General features: G+C 38.2%; 1 long non-coding RNA gene across 1 annotated transcript; it reads right to left on the bottom strand.

Moving 5' to 3' along the window:
• Positions 1-417: 417 nt before the first annotated feature.
• LOC110890834 lies at positions 418-2,599 on the bottom strand. The gene is made up of 4 exons (XR_002564798.2): positions 2,387-2,599; positions 2,189-2,267; positions 1,286-1,438; positions 418-1,188 (listed from the first exon to the last, which is right to left on the bottom strand). It is a non-coding gene; the product is annotated as an uncharacterized LOC110890834 (long non-coding RNA).
• Between the last annotated feature and the right edge of the window lie 11,443 nt (positions 2,600-14,042).

The raw sequence follows: 14,042 nt of genomic DNA, 5'->3' as shown, positions 1-14,042 counted from the left end.
TATATCGAGCGTGGTTTAGGGTATTGGAAAATCTGCTCCGGTAATTTAACTATCCATGGATATGCGTGTTGCCCCAATTAATCATTAAGGGACACGTTTCCCCAAATAAGTTTACTTTATTATATATAGAGATTAGATTGCAAATATATTTTGTTTTTAAGATAAATTTTTGCTTCCGGATATTAAATTGATATAATTTTAATATAAGTATTTTCGGATTGATTTTTTATTTGCTATAGGTTTAAAAGTGAATTCCTTTTTTAAGCTTAATTTTGTTTCATTTTAACAAAAAATGTAATTTTTAAATAAAAATAAAATTCGAACATGATCATCAAATATAATATGAAAACAAAAACTAAAAATGCCATTACAAAACTAACCCAAAAGGTAAAAAATTATCCTAAAAGAAAATAGACAGTCAAAACTTTTCATTATCAATACAATTTTTCATCATTAAACCACAAAGATTTAGAAATTTATCACTAAAAAGTAAAGATAACCACAACATTAATTAATAATCTTCAAGATTTATTTATCTACTTGTTATTCAACTAAAGCTTAGAAAATACGCCGCTGTAACCATTGTGATTCATTTGTGTAAAGTATGAACCACACTTTCCTTGGATGATCTCTGTGCTTTGCAAATAGAAATGGTTGCTAAAAAACCACTTTTCCGCCATAGAACGACCTTCTGTGAAATAACCATAACACCCCTGTAATTATTAAAAGTAGCCACCTTCTTCTTCTTCTTCATCAAACACCACCACCAACCGCCGACCACCACCAACTACTGCTGCTGCTGGCTGAAACCTATGGTTCCTCTGGCTCTGACGTTGCTTCCTATCTTTGAGGGCCCGGATAACCGAATTTGCAGGGATTCGAAGAAGACCGAGGACCTGTTTTTTCTTAATTTGTCCCTGTGCTTGGATTAACGCTGAATTCCAGATTCCCAATCATGAGATGCTTCCCCGTGGCTTGTTTTGTTGCTAATATCTCTCGCATCTGATTCAGATTCAGATTCAGATTCAGATTCTGATTCTGATTCTGATGAACAACAAAATAACCAAGTATTTATACCCCAATCAACCAAGCACTCTCAGATGCCCACTCATCTGTGTTTTTGTTCTTGTGTGACTCGTCCCAGAACTGCACAATTGTAGGAGACTCACTGTACTTTTGATCCAGATCCTAAAAAATAGAGTAACATAAAATGTTAAGTTGTTAACACCCTTATATGAGCTATACAAATTGCTAATTTGATAAGTTTCAGGCTTATATTCATTACATGGCTTAGCTTGTATGGACCACTTGAAGCTTTCTCCTATTCTTTGTATTAATGGTTTAGCTTGTACGGGCCACCTGTAGTTTCACAGATGGCCCTGCATCACCTTCAGCGTCCGATGCCCCAGGATGATAGCTATAGTATCTCTTTCAAAGACTAACAAATAAAATCAACTATAATATTAGCTTAAGTATTGTTTGTTGATAAATTTAAACTGCATAAATGACAATGTATTTAACATGGAAAAATATTATTTCAACTATTACTTTTTTTGGTTCCAGACCTATGGACAACAAGAACCATGATCTAGAAGGGTTCGTGACAGCCGAAGCTGGTGGAGGGCCGGAGTTGGTGGTGGTCGGCAATAGTGTTTAATGAAGATGAAGGTGGGCCCCTTTAAATAAGCTTTTAATAATAACAGAGCATTATTTACATTTCACATCAAACTAACAGAATAAGTGGATGTGGTTAGTGGGGGTGGGTCTAATGAACGAAAAACGAAAGGGCGTTACTGTGATGGTTATTTTCAACAAGCCACAAACGTAACTAGCACCTTTTCAAATTCTATTGAAACCCGACGGAAGGGCGTTAATTTTTTTTTATCCTAGTCAAAATTCATTTTACACCATGAGACAGTGAGTGTTATATGAGTAAAAAGCATCAAGACGATGGTTCATAAAAATCATAAGGAATATGTTTGGTAAGATGGGTGATACACATGAAATAAAAAAAAAAAAAAAAAAAAAAAAAAAAAAAAAAAACACAACCTAAAATTAAGCACCAAAGAAATATATAGTAAATTATAGATCCACAAATCGGCTGAAAATATAATTGAACGTCCTTAAATTGCTATAGATCTAAAGGGTAGCTTAGAATGAATACAGAATTTAATCAATTAACAGTTACCTGAAACGAGATCACTCTTCAACACCCTGGATGATGATACCGAAATCCTCTGAACAGGCAACGATCGTTCTTCAACATCCTGCATGATGAAAAAATCCAAAGACTGAAATAAAACCAGAACTAGTTTCTGATCATAACGACTCGGAAAAAGTTGAGAAGAATATTGATGAAATGAATTTATGATTAAATACCACTCACTGATGATTTTGTGATATCAGGAGGCCTGATTTCGTCAATACCAGAAGATAAAGCAGTGGCCATCTTATCTGCGGCTGCAGTCGATCTGTGGAATGTTGCAACTCTGAAAAACGAATAACAGGTTAGGGTTTTATAATCAGTTTAACAATTACAATTCTAACCCAATTCTTTTTCGGGTCCCTCCTTTACTCCCAATTCTCTATTTTTTTCCACTGACTCTCTTTATGCAGGTGACTAAAATATATACTGAATACATTATTACGTGCAAAAGGCATCCACATAATCATAAAGAGAGAAAGACAAAAAAAAAAAAAAAAAAAAAAAAAAAAAAAAAAAAAACCCAAACCGATATTATTGTAAGCTACAATGCCATCGCCATAAAATATCGAACATGAAAAAAGCTATTTACCAAGTGATACATAAAACCTACCATGCTAGGTGTGTAAAAATCAATGACATAAGATAAACCTTGTAGATCTTCGTAGAACAAGCAATTCCGACTTCCCTATAAGCCACATTGTCCTTTCATCCTGGATATGTCTATAATCCAATCTCATATGATTACGGAGTTTAGAGGAGAATACCTTTATTGATGATAATTCAATTGCAAGAAATTCTCCTTTGAGGTGTAGCTGCGAATTGAGCCTCTAACTTTAATAAAAAAGCATTGTCAAGATAACTACTATTGTAATATTTTTTTTCTTAACATTTGAGGATAAAAGAAATGTGCAACATAAGAAAAAAAAATGAACAAAATCTAGTCTACAATGGAAGTTTCCACAATGAGTTATTTTTAGAATCGGAAAGGCACGTGGGAAAATACGTAAGTTATTGTAGATACACAAATTGTGCTCCGAATATTAAACTACCATGTTATTTGTATTAGATGTAAAGAGGGAGTGATGTTCGATATTGCATTCAAATTATACCTCAATACGTGTTGTTAGTGGTAAATGCATATAGAAACATTTCACTTTGGTACATTTATATGTATTAGGTAGTGTTTGAAGGTTTCATTGAGATGTCGGAGTTTTGCTACAAATGATTGTGTGTTAGAACATGTTGAAGAAGAATCAAGGAAAACAACAATGCACACCATGTGACGTAGTTGATCTTAATGTTTATTGATGTTTTTTTAAATCATATATTTTTGTATATATATGCCACAATATTGAGGTAATCATTTTATATTTATTGAACTAATTTTAAGGGTCCTTTTATTAAAATTATCAAGACTTGTCATTTAAATTTTAGATACAAACCCTATGATCCATAAGCACATTTATTTGTTGTTTATTTTTACTAGAATAATTCATTTAAAACTAATTGCGTTACAATTATTTGTTCTGACCTATTTGTTTGCGTTGCAATTTTCTTCCATAAACATTGTTGGTACACTTTATGTGGACGCGACTCGATTTGATTCGACTTGGTTCGGTTCGGTTAGGTACGGCTCAAGTCTGACGTAGCGACATTCCTCCGTCGTGCGCCCCAGACTTATAGAGTTCGACACGCGAAGTACGAATAGCCGCGAACCGTTTCCCGTCGACACATCACCATGACATCACCATGATGATGTCATGTGAAGACTTATCTTACCCTGCAACAATGAAATTGTTGATGCATTTTGTGTCTGTCAATAGTCTTGTACTTTACGGTGTATTTTGTACTGTCTTTTATAGTTTATCGAGTCTGTATTCGCAGTCGACCAAGTCGGATATCCTCCTATCCGCTTGTGTCCGACTTATTTGTCTCGTCTGTTTTGTAATAGTAGTTGAACAATGCATGTTGCATGTTAAGGGTATTTATGTCATTTGTATATGTTTGCTTGTGCCTGCTGTTTGCTGTCTGTGTGCAGCAAACAGTCAACAAATTGCAGACTTTGACGAAACAGATGTGTTTCGTCGAAACACTAGTCGACGAAACAGACTTTGGTCTGTTGTACCTGTTTCGTCATGGTCAGCGACGAAACAGATGTGTTTCGTCGTCGTCTGATGGGCTTAGTGTTGGGCCCAGTTCCGTTTCGTCGAGCCCAGCTGCTATATAAAGGCACACTTTGTCTCAGTTACAACTCAGAGATGAGAGAATACCCTGAAGGTCACTTTGTCTAGACTGTGTTTGTATCAGTTGCATTCTCATCCAGTTTAATCAAACGATTGTGTTTCTTTGGTTAAACCACTGTTCTTACTTTGTTCTATGTTTGATTTGGCTTAGTTAAGTGGATTCCGCACACTTAACTTTGTTTGTTATAAACAAGGGTTTGGTTGTGTAAATCGATCCTCCGATTTCGGGACCTATAAGTGGTATCAGAGCCTTGGATCTTATCCTTGTTTAAAATCAAACATAGTTCAGTTGTTTTATCAAGTGTTTGTGTGTTTCTCAGAAAATTGTTCTTAAAACTCATAATTTCCAGAAAAGTTCTTCAAAAATCTGTTGAAATATGGTTGTTTGCTAAAGAGTTTTATCAAAAACCCCGTTAGATTTTTTGTTTGTGTGATAAACCGGGTTTTTAGTGAAAGTATTGTGCATTTTAGTGTTTCGGAAAATTTTACTGGTGATCGGAATGTTCATATTTTCTGGGTTGGTTCTTCATTTATTCAAAGGATATTCAAGTTGTTCTTGAATATTCATTGGATATTGAATTATTTTTAAAAACAGAAAAAGAATTGAAAAGGATTAATCTATTGTTCACCATACATTAGTTGGTAGTCGTAGCATGAGGTAAAGTGAGAAAGGTAGTGTGAGTTGACAGTCTGTGGATAAGATTTGACCTACCTCACCAACTCTGGTTACCTTTTTCAACGAAACAAACCGCGACGAATCAAACTATTGACGAAACAGATTCGTGACAAATCAAAAAGTGTTTCACCAAAGGTCCCTTCGACGAATCAAAAAGTGTTTCGCCAAAGGTCCCTTCGATGAATCAAAAGGTGTTTCGCCATAATACCTCGATGAAACGTGTCACACCCCGACCACGTAAAACATCAAATCGTGGCGGAAACGTCGGGGAGTGTTGTAACAGAATTATTGTTCCACAACCAAGGTAATTTAAATAATATTTTATTCATCACCCAGGGGTGGAATACATTGTTTCAAACGAGAACCCACAAGTTACATTGTCTTAAAATAAAAAGAAACAAAGTACATAACGTAATTAATACTAAGTCTAGCTCTGTTTTATGTCACTAAGGCCCAAGTCCACCCTAGCGTGTCACGATCGTCCTATGCATTAGCTCCTGAAACACATGTGAAAATAGGTACGTCAGCATAAAAATGCTTGTGAGATACATAGGTTTTGTGAAAATAGGATTCATGATTTAGGTTTAAGAAAATGTTTAATGAAACTTTGTCATGAATCCAGTTTAAGTGTTTGCTTATAAAATGTTTGAAAAGCGATAACAAATCAGTTAATATGTATGTATAAAAGAATGTTGTATGGTTAAAAGAATAACCAAGTAAAAATAAGTTGTATGAAATAAATTGTTTTGTAAAACAAAGTCTTGTGAAAAAGATATTATTTGTGTAAAATGTATAAGTCCAAAATTGAATGATTTAAATAACGGTATGTCATGTAATACATTACAAGCACTTATATATAAAAGAATGTTGTATGGTTAAAAGAATAACCAAGTAAAAATAAGTTGTATGAAATAAATTGTTTTGTAAAACAAAGTCTTGTGAAAAAGATATTATTTGTGTAAAATGTATAAGTCCAAAATTGAATGATTTAAATAACGGTATGTCATGTAATACATTACAAGCACTTATATATAGGAAGTACCAGCGGCGTATCCAGCATGCTTGTAACATACTACACACATATCGTTACTTAAGTCACTTAAACAAACCACCAAAGCATATAGTTCATGTTCAAACCAATCATCAAATGTTCTTGTCTAAACCATTGTCATATGTTTAAAACCCAAAATGTAGTCATGTAGTTAAGTGTAAACAAAAGTTATGTATGGTAAGTAACAAAATGAGAATAATTAACCATAAGTAAAAAGGAACAAAACAAAGTATTTTGAATAAATCAAAAAGTTATGTTTTGCCAAGTAAAAGCTTGTTTTATTGATACAAACATTTATGTGGTAAGTTAACACATTACATTCAAGCCTTGAGACAGCAGGATAACCTTAGAGTAAAGGTTATCAAAGTAAAATGTTCATGGATTCAGTCATTCCTTTCACCCAAACAAACCTAGGGTGTCAGGAACGGGATTTGTCAAGTCCTATGGTACCATTACTTACTACCGAGTGGCGTAGCTAATGTTAATGAATGTAGTAAAGAACCGTTTATGCAAACCAAATGTTATACCAAATGTAAACAAGTTATATGAAAACAATGTACTAAGTATGCTAGGTAAACATACAAAGCAGAAAAGTCATGAAAACCAATGTGCTAATATGCCATGTAAACATATATCGCAAAGTAATGTAATGTAAATCAATGTGCTAGCATGTTAAGTAAACATACATAGCAAAACATAATGAAATCATGTACTAATAGTGTACTAATGAACATAGCAAGTATAAGTTGTGAAAACAAGAAAGCACGAAAGTAACAAGTAGGCACATGTGTTTCACCCTAAAATGTTTGGAAAACAGTAAAAGAGGGGTACTATGTACTCACTTGAGATTGCTTAGAAGTCGTAGGATAACCATCAAGCAACGCTAGAAGATCACGGAATCAAACGGCACCTATATAGGTATCTATATTAATAAACGGACCTATCGGAGGATCGGGTAGTACGAGGGTTCGTAAACCAAATAAGTAGCGGAACTTATGTAACATGGTTTAACAAAGCCTACGTACTAAAACGAAACCTATCCAAAGTGCTTTTCACCCGTTACGACCCGCTAAGGTAGCTTATGCTACTTTAACGCGTCGTTTGCGTAAAACGCGTTCGGAAAGTCTAACTAGTCCTATGACAAGTAAGATATGCCTTAACATGCTTAATATTGTTGCTAAATCAGTTTAGATGTCAAAAATTAAGTTACATAGGCTTAAAATGAAATTATGCGTAAAAAGGGTATTTTGGTAATTTACCTAAGGCATAAGAACTACTTATCATACAACTACTTAAACGTTGTGACCATAAGGTATAACCTCGGAAGGTTATTCCTTATACAACTATGGTCACCTAAAAAATGTTTGGCCGGATCCTAATGATCGACCAAATGGGTCGGGTTCGTAAGCATAAGCGATTGATTAGATCGCTTACCTTTACGACCCTAAACAAGCACAAATCTAAAAGCGACGAGCTAAACATGCTAGAACATGTTTAGTAAAGTTAGAAAACAGGTTTGGTATTAAAACAAACGGTTTTAATACCCTAGAGTAGTTTGGTTAAAAAATACGTGAGAAAACGCATTTTGGCCGAAACTACGACTCGTCACTGTCACTGAGCCTAGATAACGTGGTAATCAGTAGGTATAGTCGCTAGGGACTATAACCATCGTGATTACGCTCACGTTATGAAGTTCAAACGAACTTCGCATTGACCATAAACTGGTCAATGCAGAAAGTCAAACGCAGTTTGACTTTAACGCTAAAACGAACGAAAAACGTGAAAGAATACTTACAGAAGGTCCCCGCAAGATTGATATTCCAAGTATTTCTCAGGTATGAAGTGTTCTACACTTCAACTTAGAGAAAATCTCAGAATTCAAATGGGGAAAGAATGAAATGGGTGGGGGTATTTATAGTTTTCGCACAACCGTTAGGATCGTTTATCGAAAACCGAGCTTCAATCTTAGCCATACACATCATGCCCACTGATTTGTGAAACCATGGGACCTTAAAACCAGCCCATAGGAACCTAAAAACCATTTGCAAAACCAAGGAGCAGCTGGGTTTTGTTAAAAATGATTTCTGCTGAACTGGGACCTGCTTACGGACCGTATGGAGTAGGTCTTACGGTCCGTAAGGACCTTGCAGGTCTGATACTTTCCAGAAATTGCAAAATGGTCCCTGCACTTGAGAAACATGCATTTCGGCCCATTTTTGACACGTTTAAGCCCTGTTAACCCCATTTCAAAGCTCAAAAATGAAGTTAAAGTATAGGGAACTTAAAATGTGCTCAAAAATATCTCGGATGTCGGTTCGTTTGGCCGTACGATTGCGTTGTTCGGTAAATTACGACGGAAGTCGTAACGGACGCAAAAATGGTCCAAATTGCGCGACGAATGGATTTTTGACAAGTTAATCACTAAAACATAATATTTTAATGATTACATAAATTTTTGGATGTCCGGATGTATTCAGAACGTAAGTTATGCGCGAAAATGCAAACTTATGCACTTTTTGACGCTTTTAGTCCCTGAATGACCCAAAATTTTATTTTAGCACACCGAACCCCTCAAAGCCTATTTCTAAGCTATGTAAAGGATATTTAGGGTGTGTTTAACTTATGGGCATGTTCCGGAATGTTCGTTACAGTTCAAATCGGCATACTTTCGCAGTTTGTCAATTTTAGTCACTGTAAGCGAATAGACTAGATTTTGTCATACCAAAGCCTTCAAAACTTATTTCTAAGTTATGTAAAGGTTATTTAAGGTATGTTAAGCATAAATTGATGTTCTGGAGTATTTGTCGCGTATAACTGATTACGTTTACGCACCAGTTTGTGTATAATTCTCCAGAAAGCGATATAGAGTTTGAAATCGAATAAAAGTCAAAACATGAAAAACATCAAACATAAACAAACAAACATAGGGATCAAATAACTTTATTTCATTGATAACTGAACTGTTTACAATGATTACAAGCACAGATGTCACAGTCTCCCCTACTTGTGGAAATTTCGTCCCGAAATTTGTTTAGAGGAAACTCGTGAGAATAGATGTGGATACTTTGCCTTCATTTGATCTTCACGTTCCCAAGTAAACTCAGGTCCACGTTTAGATTCCCAGCGAACTTTAACCAACGGAATGCGCTTGCGTTTAAGTCATTTGACTTCACGATCCATAATTTCCACAGGTTTCTCAACAAAATGTAGTGTTTTATCAACACGGATTTCGTCAAGTGGTATGTGGAGGTTCTCATCAGCTAAACACTTTTTGAGATTGGATACGTGGAAAGTAGGATGAACATTTCCAAGTTCAGGAGGTAATGCAAGTCTGTAGGCTACCTTGCCGATTCTTTCGACGATCTTGAATGGTCCAACATATCTAGGTGCAAGTTTTCCTTTCTTTCCAAATCTGATCACACCTTTCCAAGGTGAGACCTTAAGTAATACACGATCACCGACTTGGAATTCTAAGGGCTTGCGTCGTTGGTCCGCGTAACTCTTTTGACGGCTTCGAGCTGCCTGTAAGTTATCACGAACTTTCTTAACCTTGTCAGTTGTCTTTAGAATGAGGTCAGGTCCAGTAAGCTGAGCTTCACCTATTTCATTCCATCAGACCGGTGAACGACATTTTCGACCATAGAGAGCCTCGAAAGGAGCCATGTTGATGCTGGAGTGATAACTATTGTTGTAGGAGAATTCAATCAATGGAAGATGTGAATCCCAACTACCACCAAAATCGATCACACAAGATCTAAGCATATCCTCCAAAGTCTGGATTGTTCTTTCAGTTTGGCCATCTGTTTGTGGATGATAAGCTGTGCTCAGATTGAGTTGGGTCCCCATAGCAGATTGCATGGTTCTCCAAAATCGAGAAGAGAAGCGAGCATCCCTATCAGAAATAATGTTCAAAGGAACACCATGTCGAGATACAATTTCATCCACGTAGATTTTGGCCAGATCTTCAGCAGATAGATTCTCACGGATCGGCAGGAAATGCGCTGACTTTGTAAGACGATCAACAACTACCCAAATGGCATCGTGACCTTTCTTAGTGCGCGGGAGTTTGGTAATGAGATCCATAGCAATGTTTTCCCATTTCCAAACTGGGATCTCAGGTTGCTCCAAAAGACCATAAGGATGTTGATGTTCAGCCTTGACCTTGAGACAAGGCATTTGGAAACGTACAAGGCAATGTCTTTCTTCATACCAGGCCACCAATACTGAGTACGAAGATCCTTATACATTTTATATGAGCCAGGATGAATAGAATAACGAGACTTATGGGCCTCATCCATAAGCAAAGTGCGAAGATCATCTTGGCTTGGGACCCACAAACGGTCCATGAAATAATACGATCCATCTTCCTTCAAAACAAGATCAGGCTTAATGTGATAGGGTAATTCCTTACCCATCAAGTCTTGTGAAACACAAGCCTGTTGAGCCTGAGTAATGCGTGCTTGGATATCAGATCGAGCTTGAATAGCAGATTGAACACGAACACAATGAAGCACAGTATGTTCCTTATGACTTAATGCGTCAGCCACAACATTCGCTTTACCAGGATGGTAGCGAATTTCGCAATCATAGTCGTTTAGGAGTTCGACCCAACGTCTTTGCCTCATGTTGAGTTCTTTCTGGTTGAAGATATTGTGGAGACTTTTGTGGTCAGTGAAAACCACACATTTTGTGCCATACAAATAGTGTCTCTAGATTTTGAGAGCGAAGACAACTGCACCCAACTCAAGATCATGAGTGGTGTAGTTTCTCTCATGTACCTTCAATTGCCTTGATGCGTAGGCTATGACTTTGTTCCTTTGCATCAGAACACAGCCAAGACCCAATTTCGATGCATCATAGTAAACAACAAAATCATCATTGCCCTCAGGCAAAGTCAGAATAGGTGCATTACAAAGCTTCTGCTTCAAGGTCTGAAATGCTTCTTCTTGCTTAGAACCCCATTCAAAGGGTTTGTTCTTCTGAGTTAGAGCAGTTAGAGGAACTGCAATCTTTGAGAAGTTCTCGATGAAGCGGCGGTAATAACCCGCAAGACCAAGAAAAGAACGAACCTCAGTAGGAGTAGTAGGCGTATCCCAATCCTTAATCGCACTGATCTTGGAGGGATCTACATGAATACCTTGTTTGTTGACAATATGTCCTAAAAATTGAACTTCCTTAAGCCAAAATTCACACTTGGAGAACTTGGCAAAAAGTTGCTCTTTCTTTAGGAGGTCCAGAGTAAGACGAAGATGGCGCTCGTAATCAGCTCGCGTCTTAGAGTAAATCAAGATGTCATCAATGAAAACGATGATGAACTTATCCAAATAAGGCTTGCAGACCCTATTCATTAAGTCCATGAAAACATCAGGAGCATTGGTCAAACCGAATGGCATGACTATGAACTCATAATGCCCATATCGAGTGCGGAATGCTGTTTTGGGAATATCCTCTTCATGCACATGAAGTTGATGATACCCAGAAGGAAGGTCAATCTTCGAAAAGCAAGTAGCACCCTGTAACTGGTCAAAGAGATCATCAATGCGAGGTAGGGGATATCGATTCTTGATGGTAAGCTTATTCAGCTCACGATAATCGATACACATTCTGAAGGATCCATCCTTCTTTTTGACAAAGAGAACGGGAGCACCCCAAGGTGAAAAGCTAGGACGGATAAAACCTTTGTCAAAAAGCTCCTGAAGCTGCTTAGATAGCTCTTGCATCTCCGACGGTGCAAGACGATATGGAGCTCTGGCAATAGGATTTGCACCAGGTACAAGATCAATACGGAACTCGACTTGGCGTGCTGGAGGTAGACCAGGCAACTCTTCAGGAAACAACTCCGGATAATCCCGAACAACAGGAATATCTTGCATAGACTTACCTTGGTCTTTATGTGCTGTAACATGTGCCAAGAAGGCCACATAGTTCTTTCGCAGATACTTCCGAGCTTGAAAACAAGACATAAGCTTGAGGCTACTAGCAGGTTTCTCACCACGAACCTGTAGTATCTCACCTGAGGAAAGCGGCACACGAACGATCTTCTCAAAACACACTACCTCTGCGCGATGCTTGGCTAACCAATCCATACCCACAATAATGTCGAAGCTTCCAAGTTGCATAGGCGTGAGGTCAATAGGAAAAAGATGGTCGTTAAGGTTCAACTGGCAGTTGCGAAGAACAGAATCAAGAACAATGGGTTCACCATTCGCAACTTCGACTGTCAAAGGCTTACCTAGTTTCGTTCTAGACACGCGAAGCAAGGGCTCAAAAGATAACGACACAAAACTCTTATCGGCCCCTGAATCAAAAAGAACAGACGCAGGTTGATTATTGACAAAGAACGTACCGTTCACCACCTCGTTGTCTGCTTGCGCCTCAACAGCATTCATGTTAAAAGCTCGTCCACGAGCCTGAGCTTGAACTGGGTTCGCATTTATCAACCTTGGACACTGGTTACGGTAGTGGGTCAGATCCCCGCAGTTGTAACAGGAACCTGGTGGGAAGTGAGGTCGTGCTGCTTGACCTTGTTGCTGAGCAAAAGGCTGAGCAACCTGTTGAGCCGGGTTCTGAGCTGCCCGATTCAAATTTGCGGGAATACGGCAGGTGGCAGCAAGATGACCAGGCCTTCCGCAGTTGGTACATTGACGGCACTGGTGGTGTGGTTGATGATGTCCGTTACACTTATTGCACAGAGGTGCATTGCCAAAGTATGGTTTCTTGGCAAGAGGTTGTGCAGGCTGATTTTGAGCAGCTTGTGCCTGAGTAGTAACGGCATAGTTCTGGGAAGCCTTCCGCTTCCTCAAACCCTTCGAAGAACCCGCATCATTCCCCTTCTTGTTTTTACCTTTCTTGCTCTCCTTCTTCTCAGAATCCTGCTTTTTACCCTTCTTGTCACCCTTTCTATGCAACTTACCCTTTCGTATCTGCGACCCAGTCAACGTTGGAGATAGTTCGATTGCCTGACGAACAGTGGTAGGTTTACTACCGGTAACGAGTCTTGCACAGAGTCAGGTAGACCATCGATGTATCTCTCGATAGCCTTGTCGAGTGGGGTGACCATTGTTGGGCATAATAAACTCAACTCTTCGTACCTGTCAGTATATGCCCGGTGCTCGCCACTAAACTGTTTAGATCGTCAAACTCCCTTTCCAGCACTCGCAGTTCATGACGAGGACAAAACTCACTCATCATGAGAGTCCTCAACTCAGCCCACGACTATGCTAAAGCGACTTCAGCACCTCGATCTCTCATAACCCCATTCCACCATGTCAACGCCCTCTTCTGAAAAACACTAGAAGCAAACTCGACTTTGCGATTATCAGGACACTGAACATGACGAAAAGTATTCTCAATGCTCTCAAACAATTGAAGGAGCCCAGTTGCCCCCTCAGTACCACTGAACTTGAGTGGTTTAGCCGAATTGAAGCTCTTGAAGTTACAAGGAGCATTCTGATTGATGTTGGCTTGGTTAAACTGAGTAATAAGATTCGGGAACGCAGCAGCCATATGCTGTGCGATGATTTCTGCCAGTTCGGCATTGGGTAGCTGATTTTCGCATCGAGGAGGCATGCTAAAAAGAGGAAAACATGAGAGGAAACGAGTGAGATGATTAGATGAAAAGAACGAGACGAAACAAAATCAACAAAGCAAGGATGGTGGTCATTCGTCCGTATCACAAAGTAAACAAATGACACACAGTGACTAATTAAAGTAAATGGGTCCATAAATAATGCTTAGCGAAGACATGCTCGCCTATAAGTGAACACTCACCCCAGGAGTTCCCAGGTAAGAGTGACTGGTCCGATTATGTGGATTTGTACGAACACTCTAGCCTTAGACAGAAAACCCAGGGTACAGGCATTCACC

The sequence above is a fragment of the Helianthus annuus genome, chromosome 11 (assembly GCF_002127325.2).
Source record: "Helianthus annuus cultivar XRQ/B chromosome 11, HanXRQr2.0-SUNRISE, whole genome shotgun sequence".
Taxonomy (NCBI): domain Eukaryota; kingdom Viridiplantae; phylum Streptophyta; class Magnoliopsida; order Asterales; family Asteraceae; genus Helianthus; species Helianthus annuus.
This window is presented reverse-complemented; position numbering and strand designations above follow the sequence as displayed.